This window comes from Erythrolamprus reginae, chromosome 12, assembly GCF_031021105.1.
Source record: "Erythrolamprus reginae isolate rEryReg1 chromosome 12, rEryReg1.hap1, whole genome shotgun sequence".
NCBI classification, from domain to species: domain Eukaryota; kingdom Metazoa; phylum Chordata; class Lepidosauria; order Squamata; family Dipsadidae; genus Erythrolamprus; species Erythrolamprus reginae.
In genome coordinates this window covers 6,304,664-6,311,401 of record NC_091961.1, presented here as the reverse complement: position 1 = coordinate 6,311,401, position 6,738 = coordinate 6,304,664, and the positions used below count along the sequence as shown (strand labels likewise).

General features: G+C 46.6%; 1 protein-coding gene across 7 annotated transcripts in view; it reads left to right on the top strand.

The window, feature by feature from the left end:
- Positions 1-255: 255 nt before the first annotated feature.
- The window catches only part of FGFR1 (fibroblast growth factor receptor 1), a 161,070-nt gene continuing 154,587 nt past the window's right edge, over positions 256-6,738 (top strand). For 6 of the 7 annotated variants that reach the window (XM_070765370.1, XM_070765369.1, XM_070765368.1 and 3 more), the window contains exon 1: positions 261-726. The gene's annotated coding sequence lies outside the window, so the exon portion shown is untranslated. Of the gene's footprint in view, positions 727-6,738 lie in introns of all 7 variants that reach the window. The other variant, XM_070765367.1, reaches the window with a different exon arrangement.

Below are 6,738 nucleotides of genomic sequence, written 5' to 3'. Positions count from 1 at the left end.
TGTCTGGTTTCTCCCGCCTCCCTCCGCCACGACCCCCAGCAGCCTCTCCATCCCCCGGGCCGGCCTCGTTAGCGCAGCCCGGCTCCGGCTCGGTTCGGCCGGACTCCCCCCTTCGGCCCGAAGCAGCAGCAGCGCCGGAGCTGGCCGAGACCCCGAGCGGGGAGGAGCTGGAGGGCGGACGGGGCGGGGCGGGCTGGGAGGGACTCCCTCCCTCCTTCCCTCCCCCGGCTCTCTCGCTCTCTCTCTCCGCCCGCCGGACTGGGGCGCCGCGGCCGAGCGAACGAGTCGCCTCCTCCGAGCACCGGCCGGGAAACAGCAGCAGCCGTCGCCGCGCGGGCTCTCTCTCGCTCTCTCTGTCCGCCGGGCCGAGCAGAGCCCTTCCGGAGCGCCCCGCCGCCGCCTCGCTTCTCCCGCCGCCACCTGCCCGCCTTTCTCCGGTCCCGGCCGCCCACCGGGGAAGGCGGAGTTGCAACTCCGACTCCCGCCGCCTTCCCGGCGATGGAGCCCGGACTCTGAACCCAGGAGGACGCCGAGGAGGAGGAGGACGAGGAGCGCGCGTGGCTCGCCTATTGTTTCCCAGCGGAGTTGGGTTTTTTTTCCTCGCGGGGAGGGGGAAACACCTTGGAGTAGGAGACCGGCGGGGGGGCGACGACTTTCTTCCATACCCCCCTCTTGAAAGGTTCGCCTGCGCCCGCGAGGGGCCACCGCTTTCCACCCGTCCGAACGGTAAGTCGGCCGTGAGAAAAAAAAAAGTTTTACCAAACTTTTTGCATTTTCCCACGGGGGGGTTCTCGTTTTCTGCAGGCGCCGCCGTTGCTTCTCGGCCTTCGGAAGCGACCCGGGAGTCCCGATCCGCGTTTCGCGGGCGGGTGGGGAGTTATTTTCTTCCCGGGGGGGGGGATGCAATCGAGGAGGTGGGGGGAGAGTGCGAATTTGGCAAAGTTCCCGCTGGTTCTTCTTCTTCTTCCAGCCGGAACCCTGGAGGGGGGGGCAGGTTTCTCCATCGCCCCCGGCGTCGGGCGCCCGGCAGTGCAACGGGCTTAAAACCACGGAGCCTCCTTGCTCGGAACCTCGGCCCGCTTCCTCCGGCCGCTCTTCCCGGAGGTGCGAGAGGGGGAAGGGGGTTGGAGGTGGAAGCGGGGGGGGCTGGAAAGAGACCCCCGGTGGGCCGCCGAGGGGCGCTTTTTACCGGCTGCGGATGTGTGGCGTGGGTAGGGGCCGCAGAAGGAAAAAAGGCGGCGGTGGCTTTTTTGCAGAGGTTTTTCTGGAGTCGGGTGCGTGTGTGTGTGGACGACGGCGTGGGGTGTTTGGGGACCGCGATCCCGTTTTGGTGCAGCCGCTCGTGTCCCCGCGCACGTACGGGAACAAGCGGGCGTCCGGGGGCTCCGCGCGCTCACCGACGCGCGTGGGTTTCTTGTATATTTTTTGCAAGCCAGGATCGGTGGCTTTCCTAAGCTGGAGAGAGGCTGGGTTTTCCTTTCTTCCAAAACTAGCGGTGGAAATCTCTGAAAGGAAGGGGGGCTGTTGGTGTGTGTGTGTGTGTTCCTCTCAGGTAGATACTCTTTCAAGGGGCCCTTAACTCATATCTGTCTTCAAATCTATCTCAGACGCCGCTTCGGGTTTAAAGGCAATCGTTTTGGAGCTACCTACCATGCCTTAGCGATTGGGCTTTAAGCTTTCTTCATTCCTATCTCCCATCTCCTCCCACTTAGGACTGTATGACTGTAACTTGTTGCTTGTATCCTTAAGATTTTTATTAACGTTGATTGTTTCCCCATTGCTTATTTGTACCCTATGACAATCATTAAGTGTTGTACCTCATGATTCTTGTATCTTTTCTTTTCTATACACTGAGAGCATCTGCACCAGGAAAAATTCCTTGTGTGTCCAATCACACTTGGCCAATAAAGAATTCTATTCTATTCTATTCAATTCTATCCTATTCTATTATTGGCAAATGTCTCTTTTCTTTTAAGTACACTGAGAGCATATGCACCAAAGATAAATTCCTTGTGTGTCCAATCATACTTGGCCAATAAAGAATTCTATCCTATCCTATCCTATCCTATCCTATCCTATTCTATTCTATTCTATTCTTGGCAAATGTCTCTTTTTTTTTAAGTACACTGAGAGCATATGCACCAAACACAAATTCCTTGTGTGTCCAATCATACCTGGCCAATAAAGAATTCTATCCTATCCTATCCTATTCTATTCTTGGCAAATGTCTCTTTTCTTTTAAGTACACTGAGAGCATATGCACCAAAGATAAATTCTTTGTGTGTGCAATCACACTTGGCCAATAAAGAATTCTATTCTATTCTATTCTATTCCTCCCTTTTCCTTGACTGGTAGGTATCCCTTTGCTCCCCCCCCCAACTCCTCTTCCAAAATTTGCATTGTTGGGGGCTCCTTGGGGTTAACTCAGAAAATGGTCTTGTTTTGTTTTGGATGGATTTTCGTGGTGTGCCAAGCGCATGGAGGGAACTATCCTTGCTCCACAGTCCACTGCAGAAAATACTTCAGCAACAGAGTGATCAGTGCCTGGAATGCTCTACCTGACTCTGTGGTTTCTTCCCCAAACTCCAAAATCTTTAATTTTAGACTGTCTACAGTCGACCTCTCCCATTTCTAAGAGATCTGTTAGGGGCGTACATAAGAGCACTATTGTGCCTACTGTCCCAGTCCGACTATCCTATTGTCCCCTGTTATGTTTACTTTTTACTTATGTTATGTTTATACATAACATACTACTATACTATACATCATAGTTCCCTCTAAGCTGAGCAGTGAGCAATCGCTCACTTAAAAATCATCAACTCAGAGTTTTCCAAACCTGCCCAGAAGCCGAGAGGGAAAGAGTGAGAGGGAAGGAGAGAGAGAGGAAGAGAGGAAGAAAGAGAAACAGATAGAAAAAAGAGAGGAAGGAAAAGAGAAAGAAAAAGAATGGGAGTAAGGAAGAGAGAAAGAAAATCAAAATCTAGTTTGAAACTAGCTCAACTATTTAAGTGGCATTTTGATATTGATAGAGTTGCCCTATTATGAGCTCACTGTTATAGACACACAGTACAGTATTTTATTTTGGGGTTTTTGTTTGTTTGTTTGTTTGTTTGTTTGTTTGTTCGTTCGTTCGTTCGTTCGTTCGTTCGTTCGTTCATTCATTCATTCATTCATTCATTCATTTATTTATTTATTTATTTATTTATTTATTTATTTATTTATTTATTTATTTATTTATTTCTGTGCCGCCCAGTCCTGAAGGGACTGCCGCTCAGACACTATACTTTTCCGCCCACCCCCCAAAAAAATTAGAGGGAACACTGCGATACATGTTTGACAAATCAATCCGATCCAGGTCCCATTGGGATTGGGCGGCATAGACATTGAATTAATAAAATAATAACCAATCAATCAATCAATCAATCAATCCTTTGATTTGGTACCCTCCCTGGATTGCACCACCCTCGAATTTTTAACTACTGGCATGGATTATGTAGCCCAGCAGAGCTAGAGAGTTTAAGTGAGCAAAGGCTGTGCTGTCTATGGAGATTCTCAAGAATCCAAGTCATGGTTGTCTAGATAGAAGTTGCTTTTTTATTTTATTTTATTTTTTAACCAAAAGGTAATAGACTTCCTTGTTTCTTTTCCTTTGAAAATGGTTTGCTTCTCCTCAATTCTCAATTTGTAAGAAGCTTTGTGAAGAAAGTTCAGTTGTCTTTGTTTCGGGGGGTAAAAAAACATCTTTGGAAAATGGCTGGTACTGTATAAGTAGGGATGTATTTTGGTGCGTTGATAAAAGCTAGGTAGTTTGAGATCTCTTGCAGGTAGTCCTCAACTTACAACCACTCATTTAGTGGTTGTTCAAAGTTACAACAGTACTGAAAACCAATGATGACTGTTTTTCACCTTTAGAAACAGAAACGTAGAAGATTGACGGCAGAAAAAGACCTCACGGTCCATCTAGTCTGCCCTTATACTCTTTCCTATATTTTATCTTAGGATGGATATATGTTTATCCCAGGCATGTTTACATTCAGTTACTGTGGATTTACCAACCACGTCTGCTGGAAGTTTGTTCCAAGGATCTACTACTCTTTCAGTAAAATAATATTTTCTCACATTGCTTCAGATCTTTCCCTCAACTAACCTCAGATTGCCCCCCCCTTGTTCTTGTGTTCACTTTCCTATTAAAAACACTTCTATCCTAAACCTTATTTAACCCTTTAAAATATTTAAATTTTTCGATCATGTCCCCCGTTTCCCCTTCTGTCCTCCAGACTATACAGATTGAGTTCATGAAGTCTTTCCTGATATGTTGGATGCTTAAGACCTTTCACCATTTTTGTAGCCCATCTTTGGACCCGTTCAGTTTTATCCATATCTTTTTGTAGGTGAGGTCTCCAGAACTGAGCGCAGTATTATTCCAAATGTGGCCTCACTAGCGCTCTATACAGCAGGATCACAATCTCCCTCTTCCTGCTTGTTATACCTCTAGCTATGCAGCCAAGCATTCTACTCGCTTTCCCTACCAACTGATTGCACCGTTCACCCATTTTGAGATTGTCTTTGTTAGTATTGACCCAAACAAACGGATTTCAGGCCATATTGGCCACCTGTTAAAAGTTTAAAAAATCTTTTTGATGAGGTGGCAAGAATTTGGAGGATGGACTGTTTACAAGGATTGTTTACAAGGAAGCGGTGTAGTTTATGTGTAAATTGGCTCAAAAGGGGCCTCCCTATGTTGGTTTTCCTCCGGGGTGGTTGAATATCAAGTCTGTTTTTCCTTCACTTTTGGATGGTTTTTAGAAAGGACTAGTGAGCTGCATTGGCTGGTTGGCACTGGTCTTGGAGCAGAGTCCTGTGACATCATTAAGAGTGGACCATGATAGACATAGACATAGAAGATTGACGGCAGAAAAAGACCTCTTGGTCCATCTAGTTTGCCCTTATACTATTTCCTGTATTTTATCTTAGGATGGATATATGTTTAACCTAGGCATGTTTAAATTCAGTTACTGTGGATTTATCAACCACGTCTGCTGGAAGTTTGTTAGCACCTGGTTAGGGCTGGAAAGAAACATTTGGAGCAAGTTAGACCAATGGGGGGGAAACCTGCAAAGGATTAGGGCTTGGAAAACATTCTTCACAGAGAATAACAATGAAAGATCTTGGGTACATCCTGGTTAGGGCTGGAAAGAAATATCTGGAGCAAGTAAAGCAATGGAAAAAAAACCCTACAAAGACAGGGTTTGGAATACATTCTTGGCAGAGAGTAACAATGAAAGAGCTTGCAAGCCCCTAAAAGCTGGAAACATCATTAGCACCTGGTTAGGGCTGATAAGAAACTTACTCAGAGCAAGTTAGAGTAATGAAACAAACCCTGCAAAGACTTAGGGCTTGGGAAACATTCTTGATAGAGAGAAACAATGAAAGACCCTGCAAGGTAAGAGCTGGGAAGATCATTAGCAACTAGTTTATTTATTTATTTATTTATTTATTTATTTATTTATTTATTTATTTATTTATTTATTTATTTATTTAATTTATTGGATTTGTATGCCGCCCTCTCCGGAGACTCGGGGCGGCTAACAGCAATAATAAGACAGTGTACAATAATAATCCAATACTAAAAACGATTAAAAACCCATTAATATAAAAACCAAACATACATACAGACATACCATGCATAAAATTGTAAAGGCCTAGTGGGGAAGAGGGTCTCAATTCCCCCATGCCTGGCAGCAGAGGTGGGTTTTAAGTAGCTTATGAAAGGCAAGGAGGGTGGGGTAATTCTAATCTCTGGGGGGAGTTGGTTCCAGAGGGCCGGGGCCGCCACAGAGAAGGCTCTTCTCCTGGGTCCCACCAAGCGGCATTATTTAGTCGACGGGACCCGGAGAAGACCCACTCTGTGGGACCTAACTGGTCGCTGGGATTCGTGCAGCAGAAGGCGGTCCCTGAGATAATCTGGTCTGGTGCCATGAAGGGCTTTATAGGTCATAACCAACACTTTGAATTGTGACCGGAAACTGATCGGCAACCAATGCAGACTGCAGAGTGTTGGAGTAACATGGGCATATTTGGGAAAGCCCCTGATTGCTCTCGCAGCTGCATTCTGCACGATCTGAAGTTTCCGAACACTTTTCAAAGGTAGCCCCATGTAGAGAGCATTACAGTAGTCGAGCCTCGAGGTGATGAGGGCATGAGTAACTGTGAGCAGAGACTCCCGGTCCAAATAGGGCCGCAACTGGTGCACGAGACGAACCTGGGCGAACACCCCCCTCGCCACAGTTAGGGCTGGGGGGGAGGAGAAAGCTATACTCAGAGTATAAGACACAGTTTAATTATCAGCCTCTTTAAAAACCAGTAATTATTATTATTTTTTTAAAAAGGAGAGGAGATAAGCCATGGGCCTCCAGAGCAAGGACCTTTTAGCCCAGGAGTCTCCAAACTTGGCAACTTTAACAATCATGGACTTCAACTTCCAGAATTCCAGCTGGAGAATTCTGGGAGTTTAAAGTCCACAGGTCTTAAAATTGCCAGAGTTTGAAGACCTCTGTTTTAGACAGATGGTTAGACCTGCTGGCATGTTGCCTCCTTGCTCCAAGGTTTGCAAGATAAGGGAAAGGTTACTGGGTGTTCTCATGGGTGTGTGCCTTCACTCTGAGATTAGGCACATCTCTGTGTTGTGCAAAATGCAGGTGCACATGAGTGGTTTTTTAGTTCACCAAGGTCGTTGCA